Below are 15,866 nucleotides of genomic sequence, written 5' to 3'. Positions count from 1 at the left end.
TTTACGTTAGATAAAATTAGGTTTTTGGCTTCTTAAATAATGCAAAAATAATGTAAGGAGAGAGATAATTATCGAGGCAAGACGGAGCATGTTTTATACCCCTGTTATTATTAATAGCACGTATCCAAGGTGGGAATCGGGAGGCTTGAGCCCCTCTTCAGGATTTTTTTTTTGTTTACACTAGATAAAATTAGGATTTTGGCATCTTGAATAATGTCATGATAATGTGGGAGAAATAATTATCGAGACAAGATGGAGAATGTTCTATAACCCTGTTATTGTTAATAGAACGTATTCCAATCGACATGTATCGCGTGTCCCTTTCAGTCTGAAACCTTCCTAAGTCTTGAAAATCCAAGTCACAAGGATGGAAAATTAGGGCCTTGTTAAGGTTAGGTGTGAAGGCAGGCAGACGACAGCACCCTAAAGGATCATATTCAAACCTGCAGGAAGAACGCATCTTACTTCAATCTCCAATACGATGATAAAAACTTCTGGCGAGTTCATTTTAAAAAATGTGTCCGAGATAAAGAGAGGCGTGCCCAGGATTTTCGGAAGGGAGAGGGGTTACGCATACTATTTTTGGTAGTCAGTCCTGATTTTGCCATTTTTTCCCTGTCTTTGACGTTCCTCTTTTCTTTTTTTTTTTCTTTTTTTTTTAAAAAAAAGGAATACTGGGTCAAATGGGGTTATTACCTCACCAACCCTCCCTTGGGCACGTCACTGGAGATAAGTGAGTAAGCATTTGATCATACTGGGAGACGAAACATTAGACATTAGATGTGTTGGGAACGGAAGGGTTTTCATTATGCATTAATTGTTCGTGATCCACCTGTATTCGAGAAGACTTCCTTTGTTTCGTGCCGATATATGAAAAGACAGCGGAAGCTGTGACAGGCATTTTTGAACACTTGTGAGTGCTAAGGCCTGAATCTGAACAATTTGGTGGGTTTCGGCTTTTATAAGAGCTGAAAAAATGGGAGGACAAGACACGTTAGTGGTGTTCAGGCTCGAATCAGAGAGAAATATTCGAGAGCTGTCGGCGTCCAGTTCGCAACCCACAATTTGAATCTGGCGTTGTCGAGTGGATTGTCCATCCCGTGCATGTGTAACAGCTTCGTAAAAACACTCAAAGATACCATAGATGTTTTTATACCTGATGAGAAGAAATGGACAAACACACATACTGAGATGGTTTCCGCACACATTATTAATGCATTGAAACAGAGGAGTCGAGTGGTAAAAATGTTCCGATTTCACGTTCTGATTAAAATGATAGCCTTACAGTGGCAACGATTTACAGGATAGTTGCTCCCCAATTTATATTTTTCTGCTTCAAAATTATGGCCTCTTAATGTTAAGCCTTGGCTACCAAGAGAAAGTAAACTTTCCTTGTAACGCCCTCCGGACCCCCCCCCCCCCTCGTTTTGGAACCCAATTGCCACCACTGGTCTTAAACGAAAAACTAAATATGCTGACCAAGGCAGTAATTTATTTTATTAAAAACATAAACTAACGTAACGTTTCAACCTTCTAGCAAGGTCTTCTTCAGACTCTGTATCAAGTACAAAAGTAACCAGATACAACAAGAAGGGTAATATATATACACAAACATTACTCCCTCCAGACTATTTAGAAAGTTGTTTGGAACTTTCTAGCAGATGACTTTCACTTTCCAACTTTACTTTCACCTAAAAGGCTAAACACAATTACTTCCATATAGAAGGTGGTTGGACTTTTTAATCTCACGCTCTTTTCCCTTCATTTTTCTTCCTTCTCCTCTCCTCTTTTTCTCTTGTCCTTTCCACTCTTTCCAACATCTTCTTCCATTCTTTGTTTAACTTCAGTCCCCCATTCCAGTTCATTGTGTCTTCTTCGCCTTTCTTCTCTATTTCCTTGGCTTCCTTCCATTTTCTCACTAACATTCTCTTCTCCCTTCCTATTTGCTTAGCCTCATCCCACTCTATGTCATGTCCTGTTTCTCTCGTGTGTTTAAATATTGCATTTCTCTCTCTCTTAAGTCGTACATCATCCCTATGTTGTTTCAACCTGTCTTTCAGCCTTTTTTTCGTTTCTCCTATGTACACACTCTGACATTCTTTACATTTTACTTCGTAGATAATCCCTTCTTCTTCCTCTTCTCTGTTTTCCTTTTTCTTGTTAGCATTCCTCGCTATTCCTAAGATGCTTCTCCCTCCCTTCCTGTAAGTTTTAATTCCTGCTTTCCTAAGCACTTTGCATATCTTTTCTGTGGTCTTCCCCATACTCCTTATTCCAAACCTTCTCTCCTCTTTTTCTTTCTCTTCCAATTCTCCCCTGCCCGTTTTCTTACTTCTTCTGTTTATGTCCAGTCTATCCTGCTTCTCATAGCCATTCTTTTCCAGCTGTTTCCATAGGCTATTTATTTTGCCTTCTTTTTCACATTCTTTCATGCATATTTTCTTGATTCTGTCCTCCATATTCTTTATAAAATTTATTTTTGTCACCTCACTTACATCACTTCTTTTGTGGCAGAATACCCCTGCTGCACACTTCTTCTGATGCCAAGTGGTTTCAATTTCTTGTCCTCTTTTCCTTTTCATCAATATATCTAGATAGCTTAACTTGTCTTCTTCTTCTATTTCAAGTTCCAATAATATCCCTCTTTCTTCATCTTGAATTTCTTTGGCAAAAATGTCAAGCTGCCTCTTCGTTCCCTTCCATATGCCAAAACAGTCGTCCACATATCTGCAAAACAGAATCATTTTGTCACCTCCCTTTTCTATCACTTTCTTTTCCCATTCATTCATAACCAATTCAGCCAATGCTGGGCTTAGACTGGAACCTATATTTAGTCCTTCACTCATTAACATTATTTTATCTCCCATTATACTGTAACCGTTATTCCAAATGGTTTCCAGCGCCTTCACTACCCTTTCAGTATCCCATTCTCCTATAATTTCTTGTCCCATTCTCTTTTTAATAATGTCCAAAACGTGTCCCCTCTTGATGCTCGGGAACATACTTTTCACGTCTAAGCTAAACATTGTCGTCTTCATCTCATTTAACTTAAGTCCTTTTATGAGGTCTACTACTTGTTCACTGTTCTTAACTGCTCTGCTTTCTTGCTGTGTTACTAACACGTCAATAACTTTCTTTAATTTCTTTTCTAAGGGTTCCAAAATATTGTTTCTGCAGTTCATTACTGGTCTTAACTTTATCTCCTCTTTGTGTATCTTTGGAAAGCCTTTCAAACTTGGTAGTCTTCCTGTCTCCTTTATGCATTTCTTGAATCCACTCCTCCTACAGTCTTTAATGATTCTTTCTTTTTTTCTTTTTTTTTTTTTTTAACAACTGGAAAGACTTGAAGAGGAAAGAAATACACAAAGACGAACAAGAGAAGTTTCTGAGAAAATGTTTGGAGAGAGGCACAGCGCCTAAAGGATTAAAAATAAGTAAGAAGGGAGTGGTTTGCAACACCAGGAGATGGAGGATATTGGTTCAGAAAATGGAAAAAGAACTGATATGGAATGAAATAAGGGCAAGAAGAAAGGAGATAAAGATAATAAAGGAGAACCTGACAAGAATTGAAAAAGCTATTGAAGATGGTCTCACCATTTTTACGAGAGAATATACATTTCATGAAATGAAAATCTGGCAGGAGAAATTTAGAGAGAAAATGAAAATAAAATTGAAGAAAGGAGAGGGACTAGGATGGAAAGAAGAAAGAGGAGAAGAGGAAGAAGAAGAGGATACCAGAAGAAGAGTTGTGGTAATAGGGAATGTAGATCTAACAAAAGAAGAGGAAGCTTTTTTAAAACTAGGCAGAGGTTTCAAAGTTAAAGAAAGAAATGTAGATTATGAGGAAGTTATATATGACATTGAAGAAGCAGTGCTCCATATAAAAGAAGAACCAGAAAGAGACAAGATTAGAAGAAGAACAGCAGCCATACTGAAGAAAGAAATGGGAAAACAAGGAAAAGTAGATAATTTGAGTCAAAAAGAAAGGGAAGGGATGAAGAAAATCAAAACAAGAAATGATGTGGTGATAGAGCAGGCAGATAAAGGTGGAGCAATTGTGGTGATGGAAAGAGAATGGTACGAGAGGAAGTTTGAAGACCTAAAAGAAAATGGATATGAGGAGATTTGTGGAACAGGTGAAGAACAAACTATAAAAGAAAGAATCATTAAAGACTGTAGGAGGAGTGGATTCAAGAAATGCATAAAGGAGACAGGAAGACTACCAAGTTTGAAAGGCTTTCCAAAGATACACAAAGAGGAGATAAAGTTAAGACCAGTAATGAACTGCAGAAACAATATTTTGGAACCCTTAGAAAAGAAATTAAAGAAAGTTATTGACGTGTTAGTAACACAGCAAGAAAGCAGAGCAGTTAAGAACAGTGAACAAGTAGTAGACCTCATAAAAGGACTTAAGTTAAATGAGATGAAGACGACAATGTTTAGCTTAGACGTGAAAAGTATGTTCCCGAGCATCAAGAGGGGACACGTTTTGGACATTATTAAAAAGAGAATGGGACAAGAAATTATAGGAGAATGGGATACTGAAAGGGTAGTGAAGGCGCTGGAAACCATTTGGAATAACGGTTACAGTATAATGGGAGATAAAATAATGTTAATGAGTGAAGGACTAAATATAGGTTCCAGTCTAAGCCCAGCATTGGCTGAATTGGTTATGAATGAATGGGAAAAGAAAGTGATAGAAAAGGGAGGTGACAAAATGATTCTGTTTTGCAGATATGTGGACGACTGTTTTGGCATATGGAAGGGAACGAAGAGGCAGCTTGACATTTTTGCCAAAGAAATTCAAGATGAAGAAAGAGGGATATTATTGGAACTTGAAATAGAAGAAGAAGACAAGTTAAGCTATCTAGATATATTGATGAAAAGGAAAAGAGGACAAGAAATTGAAACCACTTGGCATCAGAAGAAGTGTGCAGCAGGGGTATTCTGCCACAAAAGAAGTGATGTAAGTGAGGTGACAAAAATAAATTTTATAAAGAATATGGAGGACAGAATCAAGAAAATATGCATGAAAGAATGTGAAAAAGAAGGCAAAATAAATAGCCTATGGAAACAGCTGGAAAAGAATGGCTATGAGAAGCAGGATAGACTGGACATAAACAGAAGAAGTAAGAAAACGGGCAGGGGAGAATTGGAAGAGAAAGAAAAAGAGGAGAGAAGGTTTGGAATAAGGAGTATGGGGAAGACCACAGAAAAGATATGCAAAGTGCTTAGGAAAGCAGGAATTAAAACTTACAGGAAGGGAGGGAGAAGCATCTTAGGAATAGCGAGGAATGCTAACAAGAAAAAGGAAAACAGAGAAGAGGAAGAAGAAGGGATTATCTACGAAGTAAAATGTAAAGAATGTCAGAGTGTGTACATAGGAGAAACAAAAAAAAGGCTGAAAGACAGGTTGAAACAACATAGGGATGATGTACGACTTAAGAGAGAGAGAAATGCAATATTTAAACACACGAGAGAAACAGGACATGACATAGAGTGGGATGAGGCTAAGCAAATAGGAAGGGAGAAGAGAATGTTAGTGAGAAAATGGAAGGAAGCCAAGGAAATAGAGAAGAAAGGCGAAGAAGACACAATGAACTGGAATGGGGGACTGAAGTTAAACAAAGAATGGAAGAAGATGTTGGAAAGAGTGGAAAGGACAAGAGAAAAAGAGGAGAGGAGAAGGAAGAAAAATGAAGGGAAAAGAGCGTGAGATTAAAAAGTCCAACCACCTTCTATATGGAAGTAATTGTGTTTAGCCTTTTAGGTGAAAGTAAAGTTGGAAAGTGAAAGTCATCTGCTAGAAAGTTCCAAACAACTTTCTAAATAGTCTGGAGGGAGTAATGTTTGTGTATATATATTACCCTTCTTGTTGTATCTGGTTACTTTTGTACTTGATACAGAGTCTGAAGAAGACCTTGCTAGAAGGTTGAAACGTTACGTTAGTTTATGTTTTTAATAAAATAAATTACTGCCTTGGTCAGCATATTTAGTTTTTCATAATCATGGAAACAAGGCTTAATGGAGTTATAATTGGTCTTAAACATACAATTGTGAGGTTCTTACTATACCCCTTAAAAAATGGTGTTGAGCCCCCCCCCCCCCCCGAAAGGAATTCCTGGATACGTGCCTGGCCAAGGGCACCTGCAAGGGGCACATAGGAGCAATTACCCCCTTCTATTTCAAATTTTATACAAATAAAATTACATTTCGTAAAAGTTTCTTGCTCGCTTCGCTTGCAGTGCCTGCTTTTCTCAGTATCGTCAAGTTCAGAGCCGTAGCTAGGGGTCGGCGGGAGTCGGCCATGGGCGCCAAATAATCTAAATTTTAAAAAAAAGTTGTGAAAGAGAGAATGCCTTAGCGCCATATGATATTATTTGTTCCCTATTAAATCAATATTGTTTTAAATTGCAAAAATTGGATCTAATAATTTTCCTTCTCGCTTCGCTCGCAATATAATTGTTTTCTGTAATGTGATGTATTTAAATAATATGTTTTGTATATATGTAATGAATAAACTTTGAATACGTACATAATTTAGTGTTAGCATCTTGCATATGTATTTCCTTATTTTATGTCGCTCCATGTTGCATATGTGTAAAACATATGAAAGTTATACATGTTATATGTACAAAAAAATATCTTCGGCATGCATTTATCATTCATTTTCTGCCATTCAAAAATACAGTTTGTGTGCTTGTTTTCAATTATTAGCTAATGTAAAATTTCTGGTGTTGAAAAAATATTTCAAATAGTTTGTTCCAAATAAATGCTTTAGCACAGATATCTACCTACCTTTTGCGTAATTTATGAGAATAATAACGTCTTTGATACTACTACTACTACCACTAGTAATAATAATGCCATTTATTAATGTTATTATTATTACTAGTATTATTATTGGTACGTTTATCCTGCTACTGCCCCCAGACAAAAATTCGTGGTTGCGCCTCTGGCCTTACTTCCACACTCGCCTTCCGTATCATCACGTATGCAACTTTCAAAAACCTTTACACAATCGGAACTCAGTTTCTAAGTATTGCTTCATTGAATATTGAGTGCAAGATAAGATTTATTAGCTTTGAAGTTGAAACATCGTCCGCGAGAATAATACTTTGAACATCTCGTAGGTAGCGAACACTAATTAACAATTGCACTGTTACTTTACTTTATGTGCGTTTGTTGAGAAATTGTGCTGAAAATATAATGTACGACTTACAGGACAGACGTTTCTCCCCTGCACATCCTTTCAATCTTCTCGTCAATCAATGAGAAATAATAATGCCAAAAGAAGCTATTCAATCTAAAGCATACTTATCAAAGCAAGGAAAATTTTATCAATGATTTTTGTATTATCAATATCATATGTTGTATGCACGTCTATTATTTTATAATTTATAGATATCGTAAAAATATAATACTATTTTGCTGACTTTCATTTATTTTATATGTGCTTTAAAAAGCCTCGTTGTTCCATTCGGTAAACAATCTGACTGTCACGCTGAAGACTAGGATTCTGTTCCCAGGGTGGTTGGTCTCGAGGGGGATTTTCTCAGCAACGTCTTTGCATGAAAACTGCTTTGAGGTTCACCAGGGGTCTAAAAAAAATATTATTTTGGGGGCAGGAACGTGATGCTAACACCACCTTCATAAATGGCAGGGATTGTGAATCATAATCCCTATATTCATTCACGCCATGTTACACCGCGCAGAAGGTACTTTTGCTTTTAGAACTTAGTGCATATTTAGTCGCACACCGTGACCGTTCGGTCTAAGACGTCATTCTTTGGGCTCTAGCTACGGAACGCGCAGGTTCGAGTCTCCTAGGGTAAGCGTAACAACTTTCCTTCTGAGGTTTCGGACTGTGTATGGGACCGGTGGCCACCCACCATTGGGAGAAAATTGGGGAACTACGAATGAGTAGCGTAATCCGGCCATGGAAACTTACAAAAATGACTGGAGGGGTCGTCGTGCTGACCACACGCCACCTCGTAACAGGTTGGATAATCTCCCGCCTCGGCAGGTGGAAGTGAGGCCGGCAGTCGGTAGGTAGGCCTTAGCCCTGTATTAGTACACATCTGAATACGTGCCGCGAGAATACACATTATGAAATTTGTTTGACTCAACTCAAATATACTGCAGAAACTATTTCCACGTAGATTTAATAGCCGGCATCCGTGACAGAGTGGTTAGCACATCGCGCTACGACGCCAAGGGTCCCAGGTTCGAATCCCGGCCTGGGCATGGATGTTTGCGAGTGTCTATTCATCAATTTCATCATCATGACTCATCCCCATCTTCGCAATTAGCCAAAAGTGGCAGAAAAGTGAAGTAAAATAAACCAAATAAAAAAAACTAGATTTAATATTTCATATTTGTGTTGCTTGATTGAATTGGTGTTTTAAGTCCGCTTTTGGCACAGAAAGGCTAATTGGGACTGGACCTACAGTTTAAAGTGGGATCCGAACCACTATGTGTCTACACTGGGTATCGAACCCGGGACCCCTTGACTACAAGGCGACGGCGCTTCCACTTTTTTTTTTTTTTTTTTCTCTTTCTTTTTTTTTTTATTACATTTTGCAATTTATTACATTACATTTGCAATTTACATTTCAACTCATTGGGCAAGTAAACATTACAGTAAGAAAATTAGCATACAATCTATTTCTTTTACAGTCAGGTATCCTGTGGTATTCTTGATGGAGGTAATTTACAAATTGTATATTAAAATCTGGTTGCCGATATGTCGATAGGAAATAGGCATAGTGTCCTAGGAGCCATTGTACACTTTTACGTTTTGTTTTTGGGTAATATTCAAAAGCTGGATATAAAAGAATATCTACAGAGATGTTATACACTGATGTTCGACAAATAGTACTCACAAGTTTCCTTATATAAAGCCATGATGTTTCTATTATTTGGCATTCACTCAGTCTATGGATTAAACTATCAGATACATTACATTTGGCACACATTGGCGTATTTATTAATTTAAGATCATAGAGTCTCTCTCCAGTGATTAACTTTTGGTGGACAATTATATACCATGCTGATCGGATTCGTGATGTAAGATGGTGAGCCTGAATATTATTCCATATTTCTCTCCACTTCATTCTGGGATTTTGCTCAATAATTTTACATGTTGGTTGTTCTAATTTACATAGTCTGCGATATATTTCCGATGTCACTGGTATTGTTAATATCGGAGATTGTAATAGGGCATAACTAATATCCACTATTGTTGACTTAAAATACCATAAAGTGTCTACCAGTCTAGTAATATCAATAGGAGCCTCTAGTGAAATATAGTCCAAAGCGCTTCTCAAAACTTTACTTGTGAGGCTGAGTGGATGCTGAATCAATGTCTGCGTGTCAGCTTGAATACGTAAGGCCTGGCATTTGAGTTCTATATTCACAAGATTCATTCCTCCCTCGGCAAAAGGCAAACAAAGTAATACATGTTTCACCCTCAATATCTGACCATTCCAAATAAACCAATTTACTGCACTCTTAAGTTTATTTATATCTAACTTCCGTAGTGGAAGGATTTTTGCCATGTACCATACCTTTGACAGTGCATAGACATGTACAAAGGTCACCCTTGACTGTAAACTAAGGCTGCGAAATGTATTTGTTTGTAATATCGCTTTAACCCCAGTTAATACTCTATCATAATTTAATTGGATCATACTTTGGATAGAGTGCGTATATATTATACCTAGTATACGTATCATTTGTACAACCTTAAAATTACCTCGCTGCGAGTGAGAATGAACCAAATTTAAATTCAAAATGGACGATTTTTCTTGGTTTATTTTTAATCCCGACCATTTTCCAAATTTCTGTAATACTTGACATGTTTCATCAATATCAGACTGTTCATTTATTAATACAGTAACATCGTCAGCATACGCTAACACCTTAATGGTAGTTGAGTGTATGTTAATTCCTTGAACTTTTCGGCCTATTTCACACAGAATGGATCTCAGTGCAATACAAAACGCTAACATCGACAAAGGATCTCCTTGCCTTACACCTTTATAAATATAGAGTTCTTTTGTCAGAAAACCATTTATTTGAATTTTTGCTGTTGCATGACTATAAAGACTTTTAAATACTGAAAGAAAATGTCCACGTATACCGTAGCCCTGCAAAACGTTAAATAGATATTCATGATTTATCGTGTCAAAAGCACGTTCAAAGTCTAATGCTAATATAGCATTTTCAGAGTTTTTGTTCTGTAGTCTATAACATGTAATTATTTCACGCATCGTTTGTAAAACATTTGTGATTTTCTTATTTAAACCAAAAACATATTGATCCTCTCCTACTAATTTGTCGACATAAGGCATAAGTCTGCCAAGCATACATCGCGCCAATATTTTATAATCCGTACAAAGGAGGGTGATGGGTCTATAATGACCAGGTTCGCTTGGTTTTGGACATTTTGGGATTAGAATTATAATACCCGTATTGGAAGATTTACCCATTTGATACTTGCTAAACACTGCATTTATCCAATCCGTTATTGTTTGACCCATCAATTTCCAAAAGGTTTGATAAAACTTATTGGGTATCCCATCACAACCAGGAGCTGAAAATGATTGCCCTACCTTAACCGCTCGAAACACTTCCTCACTTGTATATTCTTTGTTTAAGTTTTCACTTTCTTCATCTGTAAAAACCTCTGATTCGGATGCCAATTCATCCATTAAAGCTCCATTATGTGACGCTGGTTGGGAATATTGTTGCTCAAAATAATTATAAATGCAATTACGTATTTCAGGGGCTGAATTGATCTTTGTTCCCCCATTATCAAATATTTCACTAATACATTGTCTTTTAGCATTTTTTCTTTCATGAATTACATGGCTGATAGAGGCGACCTCATCGTTGTCAAAATGAGGAAGTCTACTACGAATTTTGACCCCTTGACGCCTTTCTGCAGTCATTTTTAACAATACAGCTTGTATACGTTTGACTTCAGTTTGCACTTTTTTTCCGTCTGTTGCTTGCTGAATTTGTTCACGCAATACCCTGTAGTAAAAATTATATTTATTTGTCCACTCTCTCGACCGTTCCTTACAGTAACTGATACAAAATCTTTTTATACCCGGTTTGAGAATCTCCTCCCACCAGCGGATTATATCTATCCTCCTCAGACGGTGTGTTATCCATCTCGACCATTGGTCATTAAATGCTTGTTGGAAATTTTTCTCATTAAGAATTGAAGCATTTAATTTCCAACAACCGTACCCTCTCGGGACTATTGGAATGTCCACATTTATCATCATAATGACAGCACTGTGATCTGAAAAACATGTAGGTGTTATACTGATGGACTTTACGTTCTGACGTAATGTGGGTGTGACATAAAATCTATCCAAACGGGATGCACAATTGTCACGTATATACGTGAAACCCCTCTGCCCAAAACATTTGTCCCTCCAGACATCTGTGAAGTTAAAGCCAGTTACTAATTTTTGCAATGAATTCGACGTGTTAAATCCAGGTCTTTGATCCTGCGGATACAATACACAATTGAAATCTCCCCCACATATTATGTGTTCTCTCCTACCCTGCATTTCAACAGCAACTTCCTGCGCAAAAAACTCATCCCATTGTTTTCTACACTGTGACCCGGATGGAGCATATATGTTATATATCCATACATTTGCAACTTTTGCTGATATGATTCTATTATTAGGATGACATACCACATTTGTGAGGGGAACCGTATTACGTGTTAACAAAGCTGTTCCTGTCGATTGGAAATTTGCATTATTATGAACTCTTATCATTGGGGAAAAATTGAAATTCATTTGTCCACATTCTTGGAGAAAGACAATATCTAATGATGCTTGTATAATAAAGTCCTCTAACGCCGCCTGTTTTGTAAGGGATTTCATTTTGTTTATATTTATTGTAGCAAAACGAAGGGTCGTCATCATAAATACTATGAACAAAATTTTTGGGATTGGGTATTCCCAATACTTATACTTCCACCTTTGCCCCATCTAAGAGTAATAATTCTTACACTATTTTTATATGCCCCTAATGTTATACACCAAAAATTAACAAACACACTAACAATATTATTTTAGTAGGGGGGGGGAGGAAATACCCCTTCCCTTTGTATAGCTTAATCCATAAATATCTACCACCACGCAATACAATATCATTAACTTTCTGACAGTCCATATAAAAATATTCATTCCAAATAATACTATTTTCTAATCATTAAAGTGATTACCTGTATCCAGTATTCACAAACTCTCATGGCCTATCGGACTTGGATCAATAACCATGTCTTGGACATTTGTTTTTACATGTCGCAATGATCGTCTTTTCGTCCGATTGCTGCCTGACGCTTTCCTTATACTCTTTGGTCGTTTTTGTGAGCCGGAAACCGAACGACCCGTACTACTTTGGACACTTCCACTTTCACTATCCGTTTCCGAATCTTTTTCCTGTTTAGCTTCTTGTCTGAAGTCCTTTTGCTTGGTCTGATTCTGCTTCCTCTCCTTGTTGCTCTGTAGCACTTCATCACTCGATTCCTCTTGCACTTTAGTTATGTCTTCTTGTCGTCTTAGTGGTCCACCCTTCTTCTGCTCCATAGTATCCAGGGACATTTCTTCACTTTGTCGTGTAAGTTGAACATTTAACACAGGTTCTTTTGGTTGATCTTGCATATTTTCTTCAGTTCCTTCCTTGGTCAAAGTTTGTTGATCATTCTTGTGAATATTTTTCTCTTCCTGTATATGTTTTCCCTGTTGAAGCCCTTCTATCACAGTCAGTTGTGCTGATTCTTGACTCACATTTATATCTTCGTGTGTAGATGTAGACGGTGCAATTGCTTCGCTATAGGACCGAACTGCACGACCCATGACTTTGAACACTGTTGGTTTCCGTAAGGTACAATTAAACCGCATGTGATCACTACTACCACACCATTCACAAGTCGGGATTTGACCATTATATACTACATGTGCCGTATATTGGCCTATTTTCACAAAGGAGGGAATTGGCTTCTTAATTGCCATCAAAACCTGACGCACCCCATTATACACTTTGTACCTAAATTTGTCACTCCAAGTTTCTGCTTTCAATTCATCGATTGTCCCATATTCACTCAGTTTTTCACGAATTTGTCGTTCTGGCACTTCCAAAGGAAGATTAAACACTCGAACCGGCTTCAAAATTCGATTCGCATCACTCAGTTTCACTTGTGTCACAGCTCCACTACTATAATAAAAATTCACTTCACCAGTATTTTCTTCTAATATTTTTCTCATTTTTCCCGGACGCACTAATTTCAAAAATACACATTTAATCGTCGTGGGAATTTGTATGGCTGCAATTTCATCCACACTCAGTTTGAATTTATCATGAATAAATTCATGTACTTCCAAAGGACTAGGTTTCAAAGTTCCCGTTTCAAAACTAATTTGTATCGTATTTTCGCGATCCATTCTATATTTTACTTTTGTCCAATTCTTCACTAGCACAGTTCAACAGCACACCCTCTCCCACACGTACGTACCGATATCGCGCTGAACTTTCACTTTTCCTCAAAGCACAGAGCTCGTACGTACAGCACGACCTACCTGTTCCGCGCTAGGCGCGAGACTAACTAGGCCATCGGGGAGGCCATATTTGTGTTGCTTCACAAGACTTATTTTCTAATTTCGCATTAGTAAAACATATTTTATATGTGTGTTGGATATGGTATGAGATTTTATTAGGAAAAGCGATGGATAATGTAATATTTATACAAAGTAAATTAATGTATTATGTTCTTACAACAAACGTAACTAACTATTACAGAATAGGAAGCCAGTGTCGAAATTAGCGGTAAGTTTATTTTTAATTCCTCGCAGTAGTAAATGTTGTTACAAATAAAAAATCTAAAAATTTAGATCCTCAACCCAGGTGGATAAGAGACCTAATTACAATTTTCACCTTGCATTTACCTACGATTTTCTGTATTAGAAGTATCATTCGATCGAAAAGCAATCTCTGACTGTTGGCTGATAAATGCGACGTGCCTAAAATTAGGAAAACGTAACAGCATAATCGTTCCATTATTTTTGTTTTGTATTTGTATTGCTTTTGTTTTATTTCAAGTATAATTTACCCCTTGGCTAATCGCAAAGATGAAAATGAATGGTGAGTAGATGAAATGGATGAAGGGATGAACACAAATCGATGTGGATCACAAACAGTACAGAGTAATACACAGATTGTTGGCCCACATGCCAGAGCCTAGTAAGCCCACAAGAATGAAGTTCCTTGGATATATTACCTGGAAGAAATATTGCTATTTGAAAGTATCCCGAAAAGACACCCTTTATACAATAGCCCTCATCTAATTCATTCACCGGCTCGGTGGGCGTTGAGTGGTCGACTTTCGATTTCGCCTCCGAAGTTCCCGGTTCAAGTCCCAGCATGGGCATAGGTGTTCTCCGCGAGTCAGGCACGTATTCAGGAATTCCTTTCGTGGGGGGCTAAACACCAAAATTTTAAGGGGTATAGATAGAACCTCACAATTGTATGTTTAAGGCCAGTGGTGGCAATTGGATTCAAAACGGGAGTGGGGGGTGCAAGAAAAGTTTACTTTCTCTTCTCTTGGTATACAAGGGTTAGCATAAAGAGGTCATAGTGTGAAGGCAAAAAAATGGGGAGCAACTATCTCCAAAATCGTCGCCACTGTTCAAGGCTGCCAAATTATTCAGAACGTGAAATCGGAACATTTTTTACCACTCAACTCCTCTGTTTCCATGCATTAAAATTGTGTGCCGGAACCATCTCAGTATGTGTGTTTGTCCGTTTCTTATCAGGCATCAAAACATCTATGGCGTCTTTGAGTGTTTTTACGAAGCTGTTACACTCGCTGTTTCTCTCTGATTCGAGCGTGAACACCACAACTGTGTCTTATCCTCCCATGTTTGCAGTTATTATAAAAGCCGAAACCCACCAAATTATTCATATTGAGGCGTAAGCACTCGCAAGTGTTCACAAATGTCTGTCACAGCTTCCGCAGTCTTGTCATATATTGGCACGAAACAAAGTAAGTCTTCTCGAATACAGTTCGAAATAATTAATTCACAATGAAAAAACCCTTCCGATCCCAACACATCTAGTGTTTCTTCTGCCAATATGATTAAATGCTTACTCATTTATCTCCAGTGACGTGCCCAAGGGAGGGTTGGTGAGGTCATAACGCAATTTCACCAAGTATTCCTTAAAAGAAAGAACGTCAAAGAGAGGAAAAGATGGCAAAATGAGGACTGACCGCCAAATATAGTATGCATAACCCTCCTCTTCTAAAATCCTAGAAAAAATTGTTCCGGGCACGACTAACTCATCACTCAAAACTTTGATTTTCAGTTGATCTGTGCAGCTTATTTCTTTTTTAATTAACCGCTCCAATACCCGTTACTGCTTAAATATTCACTTTAGATTGATTGATTTAGTTTATTTTACTTCGCGTTTTGTGCCTCTTGGCTAATTTGCGAAGATGGGGATGAGTGATGAAATTGATGAATGAACATTCACAAACAACCAAGCCCGAGCGGGATTCGAACCCGGGACCCTTGGCGTCGCAGCGCGATGTGCTAACCACTCGGCCACAGGGTCCGGCAAATATTTACTTTAGAGAGAGACCTTTGATCTCTTCGGCCCTCGACCCGAACTAGCACTACACTGAGGCTCCGGAAATTCCGCTGTCGTTAATGTCTTCAGCTTTGAACCCGAAGTGGAACTACTAGTAGACATCGTTACTTTAGGGTATTTAGTCCTTTACATTTTCGAATCACTAGATCTTATAAAGCCACCAATGGACACTGACTGATCACTAATCG

Source organism: Lepisma saccharinum, chromosome 21, assembly GCF_977018435.1.
Source record: "Lepisma saccharinum chromosome 21, izLepSacc3.1, whole genome shotgun sequence".
NCBI classification, from domain to species: domain Eukaryota; kingdom Metazoa; phylum Arthropoda; class Insecta; order Zygentoma; family Lepismatidae; genus Lepisma; species Lepisma saccharinum.
This window is presented reverse-complemented; position numbering follows the sequence as displayed.